Genomic DNA, 26,057 nt, shown 5'->3' with positions numbered 1-26,057 from the left:
TGCAAAAATCAAAACTCTTCACAATGGACTTATAAAACCAGACGAAATCAGATGGACCATCCAGAAGATGCTAGAACATCACCCAGCTTCTCAGCTACCATACCTCCAAGAAGAAGATCTGATGAAATACTACGAGATAGTAGAAGTAGATGGTTACTATTCCAACCATTCTCTAGTCTTTATCTTACATTTCCCCATTCTTCATTCCAAAGTATTTACATATTTTCATTTATATTCACTTCCCACCATCAACAATACAATAACTATCCCACCTGGGCCATATTTAGTTTCTAATTCGGAATTTTTCCAATACATGGACCTACCATGCAGAAAAAGCGAACCGAAGAAATTCATCTGTCCAGAGAAGTTCCCACAAGAAAATACAGAAACCGATGACTGCATAAATCAAATCCTAAAATTATCCAACGACGCCGCTCAATGTCAAAACGTGCCGATCACAATTAGCACAACAATTATCCAAAAATTATCTGAAGCCCACTATATTGCTGTTTTTCCAAAAGCTACTAAAATTTCCACCCACTGTTCTACTTCCAAAATTGAAGTACTAGAAGGAACATTCCTGATAGAACTACCCCCAGGATGCGAGTTCAGAACCAACAACGAAGTTTACATCAACTCCAAAGCAGCAGTAAAAGAAGAACCTTTAACCCTGCCAAAGATTAAAATTAAATTCCAAGACGAAGATCCAACAGTGAAGCCTCTAAAGTTAGACAGAATCCAGTTAGATGAACTGCATAAACTCTCAACCGAAGAAGAAAGACTCCAACCCGTGTCCCTAACAACAATGGACCATTCTCATCTGTGGACACCACCAATATATTTCTTGGTAATTGCCCTTATCATTCTCCTGGTTTACAAATTACGAGAGTTATGGAAACAGAAGAAAATGGAAGAAGACGAAGAAGAAGAGGATGCAGCCGATCCGGAACCAACGCCTTCAGTTTTGTTCATCACTCACAAAACTTCTCAAGGGGATGGAGAAATTATGGTGCAATAACCACAGAGGTCAGCGATCGCAATCAGCAGTTTTACCTTTTATATTCAGCATTTTGATTTTATATAAAAGTAATATCATTGTAATTAATTTCAGTTATTTTCGATCAATTAAAAGTGAAGTATATTTGTAAAAGTTAATAAAGGGTCTTTTTAAAAAGTACCTTAGTGAGTTTAAACCTTTAAGTAGTGAGATACGTACACGACAAGAACGCTACGGTTACCAAAAATTAAGTACCTCATCTAGCAAAAATACTAATGATTATATAATTGATTTATATAAATGAGCTGGTCAGACTCTTAATATACAATGTAAAAACCCACTAGACATATTCCCTATTAAAAAAAAAACTCGACAAAATTTTACCCCCGATTCCCTATCAAATTTTAAGCTACAATTATTTATGATTATTATTAAACAAGACTTATTTAATTGGAAAACCTACTATTTATAATATGGAACAAAACAAAGACCTGAAAACCCTATCTATCACGAAAATATGTACCTAGTTCCACTCGATTGTATGCATACAAACAGTTTACACTGGAAAAAATATAGATTACCCAAAATATATAAATAATAAAAGTAAACAAACTTATCTTTCACCACAGTTCCTATTTAAGAATGCAAGTTGAAGTCCATAGGAGAGTCCTTTTGGCACGATAAACTGGTTGGATGCTGTGGTGGGCAAGTCCTACTGAAAAATCCTAAATGTTGTGAAATCAGGGCCCGGATTACGTACACTCGATACGCATCGTATCCGCCATGTTTTCCCATAAGGCGCTACAGTAAAACATGGCGGATACGATGCGTATCGAGTGTACGTAATCCGGGCCCAGGTACTGGTTTTCTCCAACAAAACAGCGAGCTCTATGGGTAAACCATGGCAAAGTTGCTAACAGTTACTGGTACATACTTCAAGTGACATAAATTATGCAAAGGAATGCAAAGTGATTAAGTTACTAAATTGCTATGTGACGACGTAACTAAGTGACTAAGTGGCGGAATCTACAATAAAGTTTATTAAATTTAGTTATTATGTATTTCAATAACAGTAGCAGTACATATTGAACAGGCCCAAACAAAAACATCAAATATTAGGTAGGTTAGGTATCCATATGTCATGTCAAAATTTCTGAAGTTTACTTCAATTCAGACATGACAGGGACGTGCGCATTAGATGGGCGTGACAGAAGGCTGTATAGATACTCGTTAAAACTTTTTATAAATCACAGATAAAAAAACTTAAGTAAAAAGCGTAACAATAAGGTGTAAAAGATATTAGAATTTAGGTTTGGACACTAGAAAAAACTTGACCTTCAATGTTCTTTTCAAATATTTAAAGGATAATATGAGCTACAATTTGGAATTTAAATTTAACACTAAAACCCTGTGGCCTTGATTGATTGTTCCTTTGTAAATGGAAATGAATATCATTATTATAATATGGATTATATATGAACTTAACTACAATGATGCATTACATCGAAAAATAATGAGAAATATATCAACAGTTTACTTACTTGGAAAGACGAAACACGCTGGCCTTAAACCTCTTTTATGTGAAAAGAAACCAAAGATAAATTGAGTTTTGATATCATCGCTATTCCAAAAAAAATGGTCTTAATGTTCCTTGATTTTAGTGATATATCTGCTCCATTTTATCCAAAATCTCGTCCAAATACGCCACTTAGAAAAAAAAAACACAGCGTGTTCGCCCTGAGTCTGACCAAAACTGAAGTTCCGATTCGGATCCGGATCGACAAAATCGACCGCCGAGGTTTTCGCGCGTGAGCAGAGAGATATCGTTCTTAAGTCGATCGACGGCGTCGCACACGGGATTTATTTAGGGGTATTTGATGAAATTTTATTGGGATTTATTTAGTTAATAGCGTAACTGCTACCCATTTTCCGCGCCTACTTTACTGCAAGATATTTGTATATATCGTTTTCACCCATGGCCTCGACGTTCTGGCCATTTTGAATATCGAATCCACCGGGCTGTATCTTTCCTCTGACTATATTTAAAACGCGGCACTTGTCTAGTCCAAAGTGCATATTTATATCATTAGAGAATGTTTCTACTGTTTTTAGCATCTGTTCTAGATTGTCTCGAGTAGAAGCCATTAATTTCAAATCATCCATATACAACACGTGATTAATCTTCGCTACTACAGTATTGTTGTTTTTAATGCTAAAACCTGAGTCAGTGGAGTGTAATAGCTGTGATAGGGGGTTCATAGCCAAACAGAACCACAATGGACTCAGCGAGTCTCCTTTAAACAGACCCCGGTTGATTGCGATATTTTCCGTTTCGATATTGTTTTCACCAGGTATTTGGAGGTAAATTTTAGTCTTCCAACTTGTCATTATATGCATGAAAAAAGTCACTATGTTATCATCGACTTTGTATATTCTTAATATATCTATAAGCCATTCATGCGGCACTGAATCAAAGGCCTTTTTGTAGTCAATAAAGGCAATAAAGAGGTTCCTTTTTTGGTGAATGCCTGGTTAGAAATGACTGAGTCGATGATAAGTTGTTCTTTACAACCCATAGAACCCTTAGCGCATCCTTTCTATTGAGGCTCTATGATATTATTTAGAGCACAGTGTTGGTAGATACGCCGGGTTATACAGGATGTGACCAATTTATACAAAGTTGGAAGACAAGTAATTGGGCAGTACTTGGCTGGATCTTGGGTGTTATTTTGATCCTTGTATTAAGTAAGTGGTTCCCTGAGTTAGAAATGATGGTATTTCCTGCGGGTTAGAAATAACATGATTAATTAATGTTGATAAGCACTCATGAATACTAAAAAACTTCTTAAGCCAGAAGTTCTGAACTCCGTCTGGTCCAGGAGATTTCCAGTTATGAAGCTCTTTGATGATATTTGAGACCTCTTCATTAGTGAATGGTTCGTAGTTAGCTGTGACGTAGTGGTGACAGTTGTGCGTCTTATCTTCTATCCAGCCAGCATTCTTGTTAAGAGCAGCTGGTGTAGAAAGTTAGCATTAGATTTAAGCATTAAAGTTGATTTCCCCAAAACTCATGAATCTCTTCTTGGCTTGGGTAAGACTTGTCGACACTTTCTACGGTGGAGTTGAGTTTTCGGTAGAACGCCTTCTCAGAGTTCTCAAAAAGTGCATTGTCACATTTTCGGTTGTTACTAACTTTATACTTCTTAATCGTCCTGAATAGACGGAGAGTTTTTGTTTTAATGTATCCAGACACTGTTGGGCTGTGTTATTTTTTGGATCGTATCTCGAGTGTCTTGCAGTGCTCCGCATTATTTCTTCAGCTCTCTTAATGACTTTCCTACTTGTTACACCTCTTATATATTCTGTGACTTGACCAATATCCCTACGCAGTAATTCAATTTTTCCGAGAAGTCTTTTTTCCCAGGGTGCAATTCTGTTACCGGTCCTTCCGTTATTAGTACCCCGTCGTGTTCTGATCTTAAAGCCCATTACATTAGCAATTGCTGTTGCTGCACAGTAGATTAGGATATGCAGATATTCCAATGTGTGGGCTTCTACGACATAATTGGGTAGGACTTCAGTGTTCACAATTTGTAACAGCGCACCTAGTTTCTTACAAGAGTTTATTCGTGGTAGCGGTGGTCTGCTAAGTGGATTTGTTCCATTAAACTCTTGTACGGCACGAGCCATTTCGTTTGCTAGACTATCGCGCAACTCGTTGTTTTCCTGCTGTGTATTGTCAGGTTGAGTTTCTGGTATGGGAATCTCAGGAATCTGCTCATCAAGGATTTCATTGGGGACTTGATCTAAAACTAGCTCTTGGTTATTAATCTCCCGTTCGACTTCGCTTTTGATCGTATTGCGTCTAGTTTCTGGGATAAGGTTGTTTCTTATGATTACCCGGTATTGATCTTTGCTCCGATACTTGAATATCTGGGTACTCCCTGCAAAATTCGGCATACAGCTGTTGTCTGTAGCCGATCGTTTTTGACCGAGGTTTGTCACCTTATAATAGAAGCGCAAAATGCTTTCGTTAATAAACACAATCCATTTCATGCTCTGCCTCGGTCGTCCCGCTTGAGTGAGCGCCGGCTGATGTTCCAGCGCAGCACCTTCGGCGGGTGGAGCTCTTGTTGTTGTTTGGCTCGCTTGTGGTTGGGCTGTAGCTGATTGTATGACAGGGGCCCGCCTCCTCAACACCCTGCCACCGACGTCCCGCATGCTGTCACGTCCAGCGCCGGCTCCAGACGTGCCCTGGCGATCCCCAGGCAGCGATCCTAAACATAAATCAATATTCTCCATATTAATGGGTGTGCATTTTATACCTACTGCCAGGTGTCAGTTTTTGTTCCACGGCAAGTATCCCTGCTACTCTCTGGGTATTGGCGCTACGAATACCCAGAAAGCATCCCCATTCGCAGGGGGCCGCGCCTGATAAAAGAACTGACAAAAAACTCCCACAGGGAATAAAGTATTATGATTATTATTATGATTAAAAAAATAGATTTTTGTAAAAAGTATTTTTTCAAGAATTGTTTAAACAAATTAGACTGATTATTAATTAATAAATTTATAAACAAATTGCATATTTGTAATGTACGTAGAAATTACATACAAATTAAAAAAGAAAGATGAAAATCCATTGAGTTGATCCGAAGATACAGAAAATTGTATTAGTTTGAAATTGCTTTTTCGGTATTTTAACTCGGTGGATTCGTAGGTTCCCCCTAGTAACCGTTTGAACTACAATTTTGAAAAATCGTAGAGGGTGCTGTGAAGATACAATGTTTATGCAAATGTTTTAACAAAAAATACAAATCCCATTAATTAAAATGGCATCAGTGAAATTCCTTAATTATTATAAACAAATTAGCTGTGAATTAAAAAAAAACAAATGGTGAACTTTGTCCCTAATGAACCCATGCTAAATTTTTTTATATGAAAATTCGTGTTAAAATACTAGCTTTTCGAATATATAAAAAGATTGTTCCTACGGATAATATTTGTCAAGTTATTCTAAATGTTTATAAACTACAAAATTTCAAAAATTTGGCGTTAGGATTTTTTATTATATTGATTAATTTTTCATCTTTTTTTAATACATTTTGATATTATCAGTCTTCTACTTTCGTTTGGCATACTCAGAATTGCCCAATGTTTATTATTTTCTGTCTTATGTTATGGCAAAATAAATGTCTCTGGGATAAACAAATTGAATCACTTTTAAACTAATTAATGGATCGGTCTCAAATTTTGGGGGTTTGTTAAGTACCAAAATGACCAACTTTGGGTGAAACCCTAAAATTCTGTGAAAGTTAAATTTAGTAAAAGTTATTAACAAATATCGATTTTCATTTATTTTGCAATTTGTGAAGCAACAAACTAACTATTTAACTTTCAAAAATCGGTATTTTGAAGGTTTTTCAATGTTCTAAAAAATTAAATTTTGTAGTTTTATATCAATTGTTTAGCTTTTGAATAGGGTGCAAAAAATCGAAAAAAATCGCGATTTTTGCAATAAATTGTTAATAATTAAAAACCGGACGCGAACTCTAGGCAGGAAACAGGTAGGTTTTCTTCCTATAGGTCTACAATAACTAAAAAAGTAGTCAGCTACCTGGATCTTTGAGTGTCCTGAGAAAACCCTGGACTACATCTTAAATCTATTTAATTACTACAAAGTGCCTTCATAACATAAAATCTCTCCAATACTGTTCTTCTATTCAACCTTCTAAATCACAATCTGTCTTGAACATCACTATTATTAAGATATTTATCATTATCATATTTGAATGCCTTGGGCAGTGTAAAATCATCAAATATATTTATTATTTTAATTGTTATATATGACTTGGGTAAAATCATAAAAACTTGCCCCAAATGAAAAATTTATAATTTTTACTTAAATGAAAATTTAAATTTTTCATTTAAAATTTTAACCTTTTGCCAACTAATCATTTTACAACATTCTTGGAAAAATTTACATTTCTTTATATTAATTTTAAGACCAGCTGAATCTAATTCTTTTAATAATATCTCAATGTATTTTAGGTGTGAATGTTCGTCTTTTGACAGTATAAGAATATCGTCAATGTAGTGAAGGATGAATTCGTCATATTTTTCTAAAATACTATGAAGAGCACGAACCAAAGCGCTACAAGAACTCTGCAAACCATAAGGAACAACACAAAATCTGTAAAGAACACCATCAATCATGAAAGCTGTAAAATCCCTGGATTCATGGGCTAAAGGAATTAACCAAAAACTATGTCTCAAATCTACTTTGCTATAATATTTTGCCCCCGTTGTTCTCCCGAAAATAGTTTCTGTTATAGCAGGTGCCTCGTATTGCGGTATGGTATCATTATTTAAATTTCTTGCATCTAAACAAAGTATTAATTCTCCACTGCTCTTTTTCACTACGACAATTGGGTTTACCAATCTCGAATTGCACTTTTCTATTATACCATTATCTAACATCATTTGTACTTCTCTATTCACCTTATTCCGGTATCTATATGGTATCGGATATATTTTCGGTTTAAAATCTTGAATATTCCTAACTTCTATTTTGTAAACATTGTAACGGTCCACCCGTTATATTATCATTTTTAGCGCTGTAATTATTTTTAAAAAAATAATTATTTTCTCTTGACCTCCCATTTAAATTCTTTAATTTATCGTAAAGGACTTCTCATGTGACGTCACACTGTACGGAACATAGTTGTTGAACCGTTCCTTGTCGTTTAATTCGTGTTCCGTGAGAGTTTGACGTTTTCCTCGCTGACTGTGGGAGGAATGAGAGGCCAGTGTTACCAGGTCTAGTGAAATTTCACTAGATTTAGTGATTTTTTAACAATCTAGTGAAATAGTGATAACTTTTCAAAATAGACCCAATTCTAGTGATTTTTGGAAATTTCCATTATAATGAATATTTTTGCTACATTGTAACAAAAAAATATATATTTTCAGTAGTATTTTTAATACGTTTGTATTAAAATTCATTTAATACTTCCCTGTATTGCTTAAAAATTACTTACAAAGAAAGTAAAATCCCGGAAATTTGTGATGGCAACCTAATCATAACATACCAAAATTAACATAAACATGGCAGTGCTTAAAAGTGATGAGTCAATTCACGATTATGACACTCTCCTCAACTCAATAGTTTCAAGTGTCAAGAGAAGAAAAATTACATAAATAAAAAATAATGGTTGTGCGGCTTTCTTTTACTGTAAACTTAATCCATACTCAAGTGGTATCTATTTCAGCCAGATGAAAAATGAACTTTTAATAAATATTATGATCTTGATTTCCTAGTTACCGATTCCCGCTATTCCCCAAAATAAAATGTTTCATCATAATGGCTGACCTTGATAAAATCACAGTATTAGCAAGATCTTTATTTATCAATTAAATTTTTGAATTATAGGCTTGGATCTCGTGTACCAAAAAAAAGTTGATTACTATAGTAAGCTGAAAATTTGTTAATAACTTAACGGTGTCTAGTCGGACAAACTTTGATGTATGAGAATACTGGAACAGGGGAAGTTTTAATTGTGGAACAGGTTAAAAATTTGGAACGTCATATTAGATACGAAAACGATCCATGTATTTTGTCGGTCAGAACCTCCAATTGATTTCTTATCATTTCATTAAACTCTCATGCAAAAATCAGACTGCGGTATTATCACCAACTGGGCATTTTAATAAAACACGAAGAACATGTCAAATGACAGGAATTATATTGGTGATAAATAGCAGTCTGATTTTTGCATGAGAGTTTAATGAAACAGTAACAAATCAATAATTGGAAGTTCTGTCCGACAACATACATGGAGCGTTTTCTTACTCTGACGTTCCAAAATTTTAAACTGTTATACAATTAAAAATTCTCCTATTCCAGTGTTCCCGAACATCAAAGTTTGTCCGACTAGACACCGTTAATTAAGCTATTAACAAATTTTCAGCTTGCTATTAATCAACTTTTTTTTGGTAGGTACGCGGGATCCAGGCCTATTACATTTGTTTGGAATAATTACTTCAGCATGATTGTAATGTCTTTTTGCGTTTTAACCTGGATCATTCAAAAATAGGGAGATCCCCTGAAAATTTTAGGAAAGCCCTATGCCATCTGCGCACAATTATATGTTATTGCGCATGCGCGTGATCTAGTGAAATTCTAGTGATTTTTTTCAGTGAAATCTAGTAACTTTTATAAATTTGACCTGGCAACACTGTGAGAGGCACTTGGCCGGTGGCTGCGAGGTTGACAGCAAGGTTGCCAGGTCTGGTTAAAATTCACCAGATTTGGTGATTTTCTAACCCATTTGGTGATATGGTGAAAACTTTTTTAAAAAGCTTAACCTTCGGAGTACGAAGACTGGGTCAAGCGTGACCCGAAATTCAGTTATTTTTTAATATTTTATGAAATAATTTTTTTACAAATCCGATGGATCGTAAGTTCTCCTTATTTGTTTCAATCTATTTTTTCCTATATAATTCGTAAACATGCAAATTACAGTTTTTCCTCTACGTAACATCTATGATGCCGGGTCAGTCCTGACCCGGTCTTCGGATTTCGAAGAATATTTTCAATATGTTTGTAGGTACACGTAAATCGCAGCCGTCTCTTTTTAGGGGTATACGTACAGTGGAACCCCGATAAGTCGGCCTCCGATATCCGGAAGTCCGGCTAACCCGAACCGATTTTCATCAGACAAAACAAACATTTTTTCACTTTGACCAAGTTTTTTACCAAGAAATAAACAATACTGTATACAACTGTACTTAATTTAGATGTACATATTGTGCATATTTTATGTACTTCATGTTTTTGCAATTATAATGGAGTTTATCTGTAAGTATACCGTGTTTTATTAATTTTTACTATATTCTCCGGTTAACTCGGATTTTCGCTAACTCGGATCGGCCGCAGTCTCGATTAATCCGACTTATCGAGGTTCCACTGTATTCAAATATATGGCCGGAGCAAATTTACCTATGCCCGTTTTCTGTAAGGTATTAAAATCTGGCCGCCGGAGCGAACTAGAATATGCCCATGAGTAACTATCTTAAAAAATTTAAATACAATAATTTAGGATTTTTGTTGTTTTTTGTTGAATTAAAGATACCGTTTAATAATACTGACTATTTAAAACATCCTTATAAATAAAATGAGAATGGGTCACGCTTGACCCATCTTCGTAATCTAAGGCCCGGTCTTTTCACCTCCGAATAAATATGCTCTTATCTGGCAGTTAGCTATCTGGAGGATAAATATTTATTCGCCAGATAAAATGTACCCGTCTTTTCACGTCAATTTATGTTCCAGTTAGTTATCCGGTAGATAAGCTTAAAAGTAAGTTTGGATTCGGAACACACCTGATTTTTGTGTTTATTTTTATAATTTCAGCTTTAACTTAACCTAACATAATTAGATTCACATAATCAAGACCAAGATGATTTTCTCGATTTTATTTCCATTTTGGAAGAAGGAAATGTAAGTAAATCAAAGAATTACAACTTAAAATAAGAAGTATATAAAGTCATAGTCATAAGGTTTAGAAATACATTTCCATATTTTAATCAAACAATATTGTTTTAGAAAGAAAACATTGATTATGGTGAAAAAGTTTACTGGAGAACTTGAACAAGAGGTAAATAAATTTTAAATTAGTGGAAAACTGTTGATTTTTATGTAAAGAAGACAAAGACAAGTTTAAATAAAGACAAGCTAGCTAATGAAACAGATGCAGTGGTAATTTTGTTTACATAATTAATAATTTTAACATATTATATTATTAATATCTATTAACTGTTCAATGATGTAAAATTTTGTTAATGTGGGGAAAACTTTTATTTAAATTCAATACTATATTTCTGTAGTGGTAAGGCAAAAATTTGATTTTATGTCCGATTTTAGCCAGAATGAGATTATTTGCTTGATATGCTATTTAGTAAAATTTCTTCAAGATGGTGGAGTTTGGTATGTGTATGATGAAGGTAAAAACCCCTTTGTTCCACATATCTTTTGTATAAAAGTTATGTCCCCTTTTAACTTACTTAGTAGAACCCCGATTATCTGGGTGGGCTTTCTATTACTCAAGTTGCATTTTTGAGGTTTTATCAAAATAGCGTCATCCTAAATCACTTGACTCTATATGACGAAAGAGAGACTCATAATGAAAGATTTATTTTTTTCTGTTATCTCTTTATAGTAGGTACATAATAATATCTATGTATACACATACATATTATGTATGTGTATACGTACGTATTATACATAATATGAAATACATGTTCAGATTATCCGTGCTTTTCAATTATCAGTGCCACCTTCGGTCCCGAGGAGCACAGATAATCGGGGTTCTACTGTATTAGGTAGGCCAGAACTTGATATATTACTTGATTTCTTATGTTGATTACTTTTCGTTTTTGGGTTGGCAAAACATGATTCAAACTTTCAAAATGCTCTCCTGAAAAATTAGGCTAGATGGACATATCAATCATCATCAAAACGCTACAGATTTATAATCCATCCAACTGGTATATTGAATAGTAAACTAGGGAAATAACCAACTAAGTATATCAAAACACAATATTTTTAAAGATTGGATAATTTACATTACATGGTAACTTGAAGAATCCCAATAACAAGAATAAAACCTAATTTTAATATTTGTTAGTAGATACCTTTCACTTTTCTAAATAAAAAAATTAGTTACAGATATGACAAACATCTAGAAGATTCAATCCTGCGTTCTTAAAGAAAAAAGCTAGTTCCAGTAGTAAGCTACCAATAAAAAACTAGAGAATGTATTACAAGAAAGAACAACGCTAATACTAAACATACCTCAATTGCTTCAGATAGAAAAAGAGGACGAAAAGGTACAACACAAGCGTGCTAGAGAAAATGAAAGGGCAGAAGAGAGACACAAAAATTCATTGATTTATTAAATTTAAAAATTAAATTATACAAAGGACAATTAAATAAAGAATAAAAAAATGATACATGTATATTATTGATCCTTCTATTTCCCCATAAAGCATGTTACTGACCAGGAGGTATACTATAATAGATATATTACATCTCATAGTGCTCACTATAATAATGAGTGAGCCTGCATAAACGGAACCATAATATACATTATAGTTCCATGTATGCAGCCTCACTCGTTACTATAGTGAGTGATATGAGATATATTTTAGTATAGATCCCCGTGCATGACAAGCTTAACACAAAAATTTTTATAAGGTTATCAAACATCTTCAGTAAATTCAATAATTTAGCTTATTCCTGGTCTATACTTAGCAATTCATTTTCAAAATTGTCTTCATTTTCATTTCTCTCTCTATGTTATAAATATATTGCTTCAGTGTAAGATAGGACAATTGAATCAATTTAATTGTTTTGTTTTCTACCATATACAAAAAGGGCGATATGTATTTCTGGACTCATCAGTGGACAATCAGAATCTCCAAGTAACAACCCATTGCTATGATCTGAATTTAAACAGCAATAATACAGAATTATTTATATTTGGCACAAAAAATATTACGCTACCTACATTCAATACCACGTATGAGGATTTTTAGGTGAAACGAGTTAGAGGTTGATTCTGAGTATATTGCGCACACTTTACTGAATGATTTTAATCACAAGTACGAGAAATAATGTTTCCTCGTACTTGGGAATATACTCAGAATCAACCTCTAACTTGTTTCACCTAAAAATCTTCATACGTGGTATTAGAATGTAGGTAGCGATTAGTAAGAAGGTACCTATTTAAAACATATCCAGGGAGTATTACGAAATTGTCAGAATATAAAATCAGTCTTCCTATATTCTATAGATTTATTGAAAATTTTGAGAATTTCATGATACACCCAGTATGTTTTGGATACTTAACTCTGCAGCTTTTTTTTCAAGGTAGGTATCTACTGTTTTGGAGCATACTTAATTCTAGTTACTATATCAATACCTTTCATTTTGGAATCATAAAATATTTGGCAATTCAAAGAAATCATTATTTTAAAAATGAGAAAACTAAACAATTTTTTAACAAAACTAGAGGTAAAACTTTTACCAATTTCATGTTTCACAGATTATTCTAGTGGGTAACTTTAAGATAGATACTTATGCAAGATGGGATAAAAAACTATTTTATTTTTTACAACTTGTTTTCCTTTGTAAATGAATATAGTTGAGTAGGTATACAATAATACATAACTATTATAATTTTTTCAAATTATAACCCATCTTTAATTTAATATCTAATAACTCGGCTTAAAAAATTACAGTAGGTAGGTATGTATAAAAACAAAATAACATAAAATTTGTGATTGAGAATTTTTAGAAAGAACAAAATTTTACTTTTGCAATAAATTCAATCAGACCTACAAGATTTTAGGTTATATTTTTAGTTTCGTGGCAATCAGAAACCATGAAATATACGAAAATCAAAGTTTATCTTCCAGATAACTTCTTATTCGGTACTTTATTCGGCAGTTAAATATTTGATATTTAACGTCAATTTATCTGCCGGATAACTTTATTCCAGAGTGAAAAGACGCTACTTTTTTTATCTGTCAGATAAACTTCCCGTTAACTATTTATTCGGAGGTGAAAAGACCGGGCCTAAGTAAGTCAAATAATCTCCGTACTCCGAAGGTTAATATCTGGTGATTTTTTGACCTTATCTATATTATATTTTTTTATTTAAAAAGTACGATTATATGTTTTTTATTCGTTATTAAGAATTGTCTAATATTCATATAATACAAAAAGTCTAATTTTGTAATATAAAATGATCCGCCTCTGTGGTGCTCAACCGGGGATTTCCCGAAGTTTACGCTACTCTTGCAAGTGTTCATGCACTTCCAATAATTTATGTCTTAGTTTTATAAACAAACCAGTTCAGTTAATATTAACATATCAATTTAGCAGTTTTATCTTTCTTGTGTCAGCTGTAGAGTTTTAAGTGATTACTGTTCTTCATATTTTGTAGTTTTGTCACGTTTTGTGTTGGTTTGATCATCTACTAAACTAAAATCCCAAAGGTTCTTAGGAACTATTTTTTCAATTTTAATTTGTATTAAGAATTAATTAGCATGAGCAAAAATTACTAGGTTTCCAACAAAACAATTTTGTATAACACCCCGCTCGACGAGGGTCGTCTGTCAGGCCAAGTTTAAGACATAAAACGTTAAGTTTTAAATAATCTACATTGTCGGGATTATCAGTACCTTTTATAAAAATGAACACCTACATTTTACATTATATTTTACAAAAAAAAATTGTTTCATTTGTATTCTAATTATTGTTCCAACCCTTCACATTACCGTTCTCGAATGGTTACGCGTATGCGCATGCGCAATATTATGTGCAGCAACACATTTTTCGTTACTGCGCATACTCATAACAATCTGGTGATTTTTAGCAAAATCTGGCAACTTTTTAAGCAATTGTCTGGTGATTTTTAATTTTTTGACCTGGCAACCTTGGTTGACAGGTTGGTGTTGGTGGTTAGTACCGTAAGTGGCGGTTAATTTCTTCGAAATTAATTTTTATTTCAACTAAGTTTGGAAGTATAGTAAAAAGTTACCACCACTTGTTTCCTGGAGTAAGGATGGGAGTACCATCAGTGGAAGAGGAATAAAAAATTAACCGGTAAATCGTTTTTTCTACTAATGTTTTTTAGTTAACCTTGAATATATGAAATAGTTGGTTCATTGTTAAATGTTCTTAGCCAGTCCCTTAGGTGAAGGATGTAGATTATTTCGATCTTTATATTATCTTTATATCGATCTTTATATTAATGGGGTTTTTGGTTTTACATAACCAAACATTTTTGAAGTCCTCAAATTAATATTGGAAATAATTACCATTTCTCTGTACGTTTTAAACCGATTGAACATCCAATATATCTATAAATTTTCATGTCCAATATATCTATAAATTGTCATGTAACTATCTTTGTCTGGTTCAATACCATTTCATTAAGGTATATAAAATGTATGTAGATGGCTATTACTATCTTAATCTCATGTTATTTCAGATAAGTCATATTTTATATTCCTATTTCAAATGCAATGCCATTATTTGTTCATGTTTTCAAACTCAAAATAGTTCAAGGTTACCTGAGATTAGTTTTTGTTCCATTTTTAATGGTTGTTTTTTTTATGTTATTGCTTCTAAAAAGTTTTCCTCGATTATTTCTTCTTCTCTTTACTTTTGTTTACCGGTTTATATGAGAAATCGGTAATTATTTAGTGTTGACTCACCGCTCCCACAAGTCTGACAACTGTATATATGGTATCTGCCTTACCTTCTTATCATTTTAAAATTAACAATTAACTGCGCTCGGCTTTAATTTTTGTATTTATCTCATTTAAAAATGTGAAATTTTCACATCAATTTCAAATTATGGCCGCCATTACAGTATGCGCAGATCGCTTACGTATGGATTGATGACAGTTTATTTCTGCAATGTTTATGTCTGCAATTGATATAATATGCAGTTTATGTCTGCAATTAATATAATATTAATTATTAATAAAATTAAAAAATTAATATATTATGTATTATACAGTACAATTTCTCAAAGGAGGAAGACCTAACCCTTCGGTCCAAACCTAACTTTCGGGTATTAGAGTGTAGAGTGTTTTGTTAATTATTAATAAAATTAAAAAAAAATAAAGCACCTTCCGTCTTTGCACAAGAAATTATAAAAAATTTTAAATTAGGCAACATTGCAGAAATAAACTGTCATCAATCCATACGTAAGCGATCTGCGCATACTGTAATGGCGGCCATAATTTGAAATTGATGTGAAAATTTCACATTTTTAAATGAGATAAATACAAAAATTAAAGCCGAGCGCAGATAATTGTTAATTTTAAAATGATAAGAAGGTAAGGCAGATACCATATATACAGTTGTCAGACTTGTGGGAGCGGTGAGTCAACACTAAATAATTACCGAGAAATCAAACGAAGTATATGTTTTTAGCCATTTGGAAGAAAACTAACCCTCATGTGATGTCGTACCCACCTTGACTACCTAGGGAAGCCACCTTGACCTTATTGCAGCTACCGCCAAGTCAAACTGGGAGTATGTTTTGGGAACAAGCTTTTTGGGGGACATTCCAGCTCCTTTTCGTCCTGCCACCTGGGCCTACGGGGGGGCATGGAGGTGCATCATAGTGATGCTCATTTTCTAGGATGCAACCGCAACCTCGTTTGGGAACATTTAGTGAGGAGTTTTAGTAACTATTGGTTTTTTTTATATTTCAGACTATCTGTTAAATACACTATGTTTTTTTTTTCAGATTTAGGTTACCTCTGTTTTTTTTTGACATATGTATTTGTATATTAGATTATTTGGTTCCCAAACTTTGTATCTACGGTAACTTCTTGTGCACAGGAATAAGCCTAGAGAAAATTAGGTTTTTAATACTTTATTATTGCTTTGATATTGGTTTATGTAATTCGGGTAAATTTATTTTGTAACATTACTTGCTTGTTTCCCAAATATTGTATTTATTCGCTTTATTTCGTTTGTTTGGTTACTTCGTCGTTACTTTATTTCATTGCATTTGCTCGGTTAATTTAGGTCATTTTGTCGGTATTTTTCTTAACTTCACTTCTATAACGTTTATTCATTTGTATATTTAATTTTGCTTTATTCAGTATTGTATTTTCTCTTAGTGAGGCTTGGGCCTATTTATTTGTATTATTTTCATCTTCGTCGGTTTCCTTTAGTTGTACGTAGCAGGCGTACTATAACCATTTGGTAGAAGACTTATGTAATTTTGTACCCTATATGTTAGTAAGAGGTACTTATATTTAAGTTTGTAACAGATAACATTATTGTTGTTATCTTTAAAATATATATATCTTCTTGTATAACTTATGTCATTTTAGAGTCACAGCATAATATGAACTTGCTTAACTCAGAGATTGTTAAAAATCTGGTAGTTATTTTTAATAAATATGTTTATTTATTTTGTATATCATTTATTTTTATTATTCCTTTATGTTCATTATTACAGGTTTGATATATTTAATATCTGACAGCAGTATAAGATACCTGGGAGAATGATCGAAGATCATTTTCATGGCGCCCATGATTTGTTAGATTTATTTATCTTGTTCGTCTTTAGAAATTATTCATCTTCATTCCTCTTCAGTACATTATTCTTATTTTATTATTTCATATTTTAGTCATTATTACTATCTACATAGAGCTACTGTTCTTCGACAGGCATGCAAACGAGCCGTATCCATCCTTGAGTGTCAAGTTGCTCTCTTGCATCTATAGCTAGCCAACTCTATTCAGTTTGCCTCTGTCTCTTCCCACGTCTACTTATTATCCCTTCTAATTCCCCTTTCTTCAGTACTACTGCAAAGTAGTATTTTTTATTTTTCCTACTTCGGCTCAACCGCTGAAGCCCCTTCATTTTTATTTTCATAAGAGGCCCCAACTAGTTACCTTAGTCTTTTCTTTTCTTCTTTTTTTTCCTTACTTCTGGAGTATATCTTTCTTTTTACTTTCACTCCAACAGAAGTTTTCTTATTTTTGTTACACTGGCTGCCCAATGCGTGGTGCCAACCGTTTATGGTTCTAAGACAGTAGTTCTTTTAGTTCAATTTTCTTTTATTGGAATTTTCTGTTTTATTAACTTTTTGATATCTTTGTATACATGTTACTTCTGATTTATTTTTGGTCTTTAAAACTTTACGAATACTAAACAGGTAGACTTATGCTGCTTTTGGTTTTGATTAGTTTATTTCGATACCTCATTTTTAGTTTTAGTGGTACAGCTCATATGTTAGTTTGGATTTTGTATTTTTATTGGAAACTTATTTATGTATTTAGATTGAGTATACATAACTGACATTATGTTCTATTAGTTAAATTTTTATTCCTTCTACCAATGGTAGTACGTTTGCGCGTACAATTAATCGTTGAATATATGCATACATTTTTTTCTAGTATGGTTATATTTTATACATAACTAGAAATCATTTTCAGTATTTAGGTATTTTATTTACGCTATTGATTTGATTATTTATATATTTTGCTGGCATTTTGATTTGTTGGTGTGTCGCTAATATTTTCTCCATATGTATCTTTGTCTTACAAACTTTAGATTATATTTTATATTTGTTATTTTTGATATTTGGATTGTTTGGTAAGACAGGCACACACCACAAAGCAATATCAGTCCAGAACATTAGCTTCTATACATGATACGTTGAATTCGCATGGTTCGGATGATTACAGATGGTCATCCAAATTATTTTTCTTTAATTGGTAGTGTTAAACATTACAATGATAAATTGTATAGTTAAGTAGTTCCACTATCCATCTCATATTCCAGTTTTGTTAAATTTTGGTAATAATATTATATCAGTGTGGGTACCATAATATAATGCTTATATGAATCAGATACTTTAGGTTGAGATTCAAATATAAATTCTTTATTAGTTAGGAAACATTGATACTACTTTTCTATTAAGTTATAGAACAATCTTCAGAAGAAGATTACCTTAACAGTGTTGTTCAAGCTAATCTCTTCTTCTGTTTGTCTTTAGCTTAGCTCAATCTTTAGTATGGTTATAACTTTTAGTCCAATATTGTTTTTTTTATCATATGATAATGCAGGTACCCACATAAATTGCTTGATTTCATCTTTGGCTTAGTTTTGATGACATTTATTTATTACTTATTAATTTAATTATTATGTAGTACTTTATGTATGAGTTTATTTTTTTTATTATTAGGTATGGTGCATTTTAATTATTATTATGAGTCAATATTATTAATTGCTGATCCTGTCAGTAGGATTATCCAATTAATAAAAACTTCACTTGTATTTTTGTTTAGTTTTTGCACACCTAACCCCCTAAGTTAGTAGGGTTGTTGAATTATTATATATTTATATACTTATTTGGACAGGTAAGCTCATGCAAGTACTCTTGTTTAATATGGATATTATTATGGAACTGTATGTTATGCACTACTTATTTCAGGTTATGTGTTATATTATTTGGAATATTTGATTACTTACTAATTTTTTTTGATCATATTTATATCTTATTATTGAATTTGCCATATTGGAAATATGTGGTTTTTAATTTGTTATTGGGTTACTCTATTAACATTATTTGTCTCCAATATCTTAAACACTTTATAATAATTTATATCCTTCTATCCTACACAGTATGATTCTGGAATTAGTTTGGAATTTTGATGTAAGTATGTATGAATTTTTGAGTCTTTCATATTTCTTCTTAGAAACCACTTAGTCTGTTGATGCTCAAAGTTGGTGAATAGGTGGGTTCGAAGTTCAGCAAGGCGCCATTGCTATCCGATTTCGCAATCTATGTCTTTCATTGCAGAGTAGACAGATGTTTATCTATCATAATATTTCTGGTCAGGAAATGCCTGCAGCATGTCCTAACTATTCTTGTCTAATTAGTCCAATTATTCCAGTTACATATTTACAATTTGATAGGGAAGTATTTAGTTTATATTTTATCTCGTACTTCATAGTATGTTTGTTGTTGACTATCCCTATACGCAGTAGGTTTGTTAAGTCAGTATTTGGAGTGTTTAGACAAATGAGTTGTTCATCAGAGTATATTCCCACTTCTTTCCTTAGGCATTAGTTGCTATTCAGATTCTGGAATATTTCCTGAATAATTCCACGTATGTGAGAACGCATGAATTTGCAGTTTTATTTAAAATTGTGCTCGTTCTCGTCAATTTTTTTTCCTATCACTTATCATGGTGCCATAGAATTGGTAAGTTCACCATTTATTCTTTTTCCTTTCTTACTTATTCTTACATTATTAGTACTTTATCTGTGTCTGGCTATTCTCATACATCTGTTGTAGCAACATGCTATAGTTCGCGAATACCAGCACAAATTAAGTTCAGGTAGTTTCTATATTTTAGTCAATATACCTTAGGTATTTATCTTACTTGTGATTTAGTTTGGTTACATCTCTGTTACTTAGTCTGTTGGTAATTTTTTTTTGTGACTTATTTTGATTACTTAGTTTGGATAGGTTCATATTACCGGATGAGGGTGTATGTAGACCTAATTTATTTATTTTGTTCAGTATTAGTTACCATTGGATCCAATAATTTAGTTTATTTAGTATTAGTAAGAATTGGTCCATAAATTTGCCTGATCGTTCTTCTTTGGATATACTCCTATATAAATCTGGTGTCCATTGATAGTCCGATTCTGGATAAGTGTCCGATTCTTCATTTATTTTGTGTATTTAGTTGGATAGGTTCGTATTACCGGATGTGGGTGTACGTAGACCTGATCTGTTATGTGGTTTACTATTGGTGTGAATTGGTCCATACATTTGCCTGGTCGTTCTTCTTTGGATATGCCTTTTATGAATCTGGTGTCCACTGATAGTTCGACTTTGGATTAAGTGTCCGATTCCACATTTATTTTGGTTATTGAGTTTTGGATTCCTTTGGTATGTTTATTATTGGTATTATTTGACATTAGTGAGAATTGTTCCATAAATCTTCCTGATTGTTCTTCTCTGGATATACTATTATGAATCTGGTGTCCATTGTTAGTTCAGTTTTGGATAAAGTGTTCAATTCTTTACCTATTTTAGTTACTGATTTTTTTTATTCACTTTGGTACATTTACTTTTGATATGGTTCGAATTGGCTCACACCTTTTCCTGGTTGTTCCGTTCTTGGATATACCCTTTATAAATCTGATGTCCATGGATAGTTCAATTTTGGTTTTAGTGCCCAATTCGACACTCAGTTATTATTATGAACTTAAGTACAATATTTAGTTTTGTTTTGACTTTTGAGCAATATATGTTAATATTTGGTAGCAGAGAGTAACATAGTAACATTTTAGTATGAGTTTGAGTCATGTATTGATTTATTTTTCCTTGACCATTAGTTTATATTTAGAAGTAATCTTGCGAATCAACGTGGATTGTTAGACTATTGTAAATTTAGTTGTTAATATTTTGAAGTTTAAAAAAAAAAAAAATTTTTTTTGGTTAAAAAATTTTTTTCCCGAGTAGGAGGGGATTGTAACGGTCCACCCGTTATATTATCATTTTTAGCGCTGTAATTATTTTTAAAAAAATAATTATTTTCTCTTGACCTCCCATTTAAATTCTTTAATTTATCGTAAAGGACTTCTCATGTGACGTCACACTGTACGGAACATAGTTGTTGAACCGTTCCTTGTCGTTTAATTCGTGTTCCGTGAGAGTTTGACGTTTTCCTCGCTGACTGTGGGAGGAATGAGAGGCACTTGGCCGGTGGCTGCGAGGTTGACAGGTTGGTGTTGGTGGTTAGTACCGTAAATGGCGGTTAATTTCTTCGAAATTAATTTTTATTTCAACTAAGTTTGGAAGTATAGTAAAAAGTTACCACCACTTGTTTCCTGGAGTACGGGTTTCCTGGAGTAAGGATGGGAGTACCATCAGTGGAAGAGGAATAAAAAATTAACCGGTAAATCGTTTTTTCTACTAATGTTTTTTAGTTAACCTTGAATATATGAAATAGTTGGTTCATTGTTAAATGTTCTTAGCCAGTCCCTTAGGTGAAGGATGTAGATTATTTCGATCTTTATATTATCTTTATATCGATCTTTATATTAATGGGGTTTTTGGTTTTACATAACCAAACATTTTTGAAGTCCTCAAATTAATATTGGAAATAATTACCATTTCTCTGTACGTTTTAAACCGATTGAACATCCAATATATCTATAAATTTTCATGTCCAATATATCTATAAATTGTCATGTAACTATCTTTGTCTGGTTCAATACCATTTCATTAAGGTATATAAAATGTATGTAGATGGCTATTACTATCTTAATCTCATGTTATTTCAGATAAGTCATATTTTATATTCCTATTTCAAATGCAATGCCATTATTTGTTCATGTTTTCAAACTCAAAATAGTTCAAGGTTACCTGAGATTAGTTTTTGTTCCATTTTTAATGGTTGTTTTTTTTATGTTATTGCTTCTAAAAAGTTTTCCTCGATTATTTCTTCTTCTCTTTACTTTTGTTTACCGGTTTATATGAGAAATCAAACGAAGTATATGTTTTTAGCCATTTGGAAGATAACTAACCCTCATGTGATGTCGTACCCACCTTGACTACCTAGGGAAGCCACCTTGACCTTATTGCAGCTACCGCCAAGTCAAACTGGGAGTATGTTTTGGGAACAAGCTTTTTGGGGGACATTCCAGCTCCTTTTCGTCCTGCCACCTGGGCCTACGGGGGGGCATGGAGGTGCATCATAGTGATGCTCATTTTCTAGGATGCAACCGCAACCTCGTTTGGGAACATTTAGTGAGGAGTTTTAGTAACTATTGGTTTTTTTTATATTTCAGACTATCTGTTAAATACACTATGTTTTTTTTTCCAGATTTAGGTTACCTCTGTTTTTTTTTGACATATGTATTTGTATATTAGATTATTTGGTTCCCAAACTTTGTATCTACGGTAACTTCTTGTGCACAGGAATAAGCCTAGAGAAAATTAGGTTTTTAATACTTTATTATTGCTTTGATATTGGTTTATGTAATTCGGGTAAATTTATTTTGTAACATTACTTGCTTGTTTCCCAAATATTGTATTTATTCGCTTTATTTCGTTTGTTCGGTTACTTCGTCGTTACTTTATTTCATTGCATTTGCTCGGTTAATTTAGGTCATTTTGTCGGTATTTTTCTTAACTTCACTTCTATAACGTTTATTCATTTGTATATTTAATTTTGCTTTATTCAGTATTGTATTTTCTCTTAGTGAGGCTTGGGCCTATTTATTTGTATTATTTTCATCTTCGTCGGTTTCCTTTAGTTGTACGTAGCAGGCGTACTATAACCATTTGGTAGAAGACTTATGTAATTTTGTACCCTATATGTTAGTAAGAGGTACTTATATTTAAGTTTGTAACAGATAACATTATTGTTGTTATCTTTAAAATATATATATCTTCTTGTATAACTTATGTCATTTTAGAGTCACAGCATAATATGAACTTGCTTAACTCAGAGATTGTTAAAAATCTGGTAGTTATTTTTAATAAATATGTTTATTTATTTTGTATATCATTTATTTTTATTATTCCTTTATGTTCATTATTACAGGTTTGATATATTTAATATCTGACAGCAGTATAAGATACCTGGGAGAATGATCGAAGATCATTTTCATGGCGCCCATGATTTGTTAGATTTATTTATCTTGTTCGTCTTTAGAAATTATTCATCTTCATTCCTCTTCAGTACATTATTCTTATTTTATTATTTCATATTTTAGTCATTATTACTATCTACATAGAGCTACTGTTCTTCGACAGGCATGCAAACGAGCCGTATCCATCCTTGAGTGTCAAGTTGCTCTCTTGCATCTATAGCTAGCCAACTCTATTCAGTTTGCCTCTGTCTCTTCCCACGTCTACTTATTATCCCTTCTAATTCCCCTTTCTTCAGTACTACTGCTGTTATGTTCGTGTAAAACTCCCTTAACCATGAATGTAGGTTGGTACTACTGTCATCTGAACGACAGCGGTCACATACTTAATACTGCGATAGAAAATGGAAACCATGTGCATAATTCTTTAAAATAAAGTATTTTACATCGAGTATTATTTCATTACAAATACTTACGTCCTTTAAGTACAAAGGACTTGACATTTGGCGACGAGGATGGGATACAAATATTACAGACACTACATCAACTACAACGTTCCAACTACAGCCGGTACAAACACGAGTTCCTCGACTACAACTGCGATAGTTGCACCTGCTACAGCTCCAGTAATGTCTACACAAGTTTCTACATTCCAGTTTTCCGTTGAACCTTTTAACCAGACAGCTACAAAATGGTCCAGGTGGGTAAAACGGCTGGAAGGAGCATACAAAGTTTTTAAAATTCCAGAGGAAATGAAATTGCCCTATTTACTACATTACATGGGGTCGGAAGCATACGATACACTGTGCGATAAACTAGCTCCAGAGGTCCCTGAAGACAAGTCATATGAGGATACAGTTAAGTTAATGGATAATTTTTACAACCCTGCACCACTTGAAATTGCTGAAATATTTAGGTTTCAATCAAAAAGACAAGCAGAAGGCGAAAGTATACAAGAATACCTACATTCTCTACAGAAACTTGCCATAAACTGCAACTTTTCCACATATTTAAAAAGTGCTATACGAAATCAGTTTGTTTTTGGTTTACAGTCAAAGAGGATTCAAGCCAGACTATTAGAAACAAAGGGATTGGACTTGGACCGAGCCGTAGAAATTGCAGCAAGCATGGAAACTTCAGAAAAGGATAGTAATCAATTTTCTCACAACAATAATTACAATCAGGCTAGTATAAATGTTTTAAATGCGAAAGCAAAAAGTTTTCATAAAAATACAAACACTAGTAAATTTAATGATAATAATACAGTAAATAATCATAGTAGCTCTCCTAATAATACTTTTACAATGTCAAATAACCGTAATAGGGCTTGTTATAGATGCGGAGACACCTCGCATTTAGCCGATAAATGTAATAAAAAGCATTTAATCTGTAACTTTTGTAAAAACGTCGGACACATTCAAAAAGTTTGTTTAAAGGCACAACAAAATTCACACAGGCAAGTAAATTCAGTAAACTCTGCTCAAGAGGTCTTAGAAGTAAATGCTGGAAATTGCAAAGATAAATTTTTTATAAATTTAAAAGTGAATGGTAATATTTTAAATTTTGAAATTGATTCTGGCGCTGCTGTTACAATCATAAATAAAAATATATTTGAAAAATATTTTCCTGCATTACAATTACAAAAATCGGATGTTAAATTAACTACATACTGCAAAAATAATTTGAATGTTTTAGGTTTAGTTTCAGTGGAGGTTGAGCACCAGGAATTAAAGCACACTCTAAAGTTGTATGTGGTGGATGGTGATGGCTACTCACTGGTTGGTCGAGAGTGGATACATGCTCTGGAAATCAATTTACATCAGGTAAATACAATTCTACATGAAAATTTTGAAATTGCAACTTTGTTAGATAAATATAAACATTTATTTGAAAAGTCAGTTGGTGAAATAAAAGGGTTAGAGGCTGAAATTTATCTAAAACCTGGTACTAAAGCAAAATTTTGTAAGGCCCGTCCTGTAGCTTTTGCATTACGCCCTAAAGTTGAGGCAGAATTAGAGTCCTTAGTAAATCAGGGAGTCTTAAAGAAAGTAGCATTTTCGGACTGGGCAACTCCTATTGTTCCTGTAGTTAAACAAAATGGGGACATACGCATTTGTGGTGATTTTAAAATCACATTAAACCCTTGCATTGAAGTGGATGAATACCCTTTACCTACACCAGATGACCTACTTTCCCAATTAGCAGGTGGGGACAAATATACAAAAATAGATATTACGAAAGCTTACTTACACTTGCCAATAAAAGATGAAATGAAACATTTACTTACATTAAACACCCATAAAGGTTTATTTCAACCAAATCGATTAATGTTTGGAATTGCTAGTGCTCCTGCCAAATGGCAACGTTTAATGGAGCAAATGCTACAAGGAATAGATGGTATTTCAATATTTCAGGATGATATAAGAATTACAGCTCCAAATAATACCTTACATTTACAAAGACTTGAACATGTTTTAAAGAAATTATCTGAACATAATTTACATATAAATTTGGATAAAAGCGAATTTTTCAAAGACGAGATTGACTACTGTGGATATAAGATGAGTAAAACGGGTGTGTCTACTAGTGCAGATAAGGTAACTGCAATTGCAAATGCTCCAATACCTACAAACAGAACTCAAGTTCGGAGTTTCTGTGGCCTAATTAATTATTACAGACGTTTTTTAAAAGATACTTCTACAATTTTACAACCATTAAATAATTTACTTAAAAAGAATGTCAATTTTAAATGGTCGAATACTTGTCAAACTGCGTTTGACAAAGCAAAAAAACTCATTTGTTCTAGAAATGTTTTATGTCACTATGACCCAAATTTACCA

The 26,057-nt window shown here is 32.7% G+C and overlaps 2 long non-coding RNA genes across 3 annotated transcripts; both read left to right on the top strand.

The window, feature by feature from the left end:
* The first annotated feature begins 9,900 nt into the window (after positions 1-9,900).
* Positions 9,901-12,010, top strand: LOC126878898 (uncharacterized). 2 transcript variants are annotated; one of them, XR_007695863.1, is made up of 3 exons: positions 9,901-10,499; positions 10,605-10,757; positions 11,721-12,010. It is a non-coding gene; the product is annotated as an uncharacterized LOC126878898 (long non-coding RNA). The 2 variants fall into 2 exon arrangements; XR_007695864.1 differs by having other exon boundaries at positions 9,904-10,499; positions 10,605-10,656.
* A 2,500-nt stretch (positions 12,011-14,510) lies between these two features.
* LOC126878896 (uncharacterized) lies at positions 14,511-23,070 on the top strand. The gene is made up of 3 exons (XR_007695862.1): positions 14,511-14,669; positions 16,011-21,518; positions 22,130-23,070. It is a non-coding gene; the product is annotated as an uncharacterized LOC126878896 (long non-coding RNA).
* Positions 23,071-26,057: the final 2,987 nt, after the last annotated feature.

Source organism: Diabrotica virgifera, chromosome 1, assembly GCF_917563875.1.
Source record: "Diabrotica virgifera virgifera chromosome 1, PGI_DIABVI_V3a".
In the NCBI taxonomy this organism is placed as follows: domain Eukaryota; kingdom Metazoa; phylum Arthropoda; class Insecta; order Coleoptera; family Chrysomelidae; genus Diabrotica; species Diabrotica virgifera.
This window is presented reverse-complemented; position numbering and strand designations above follow the sequence as displayed.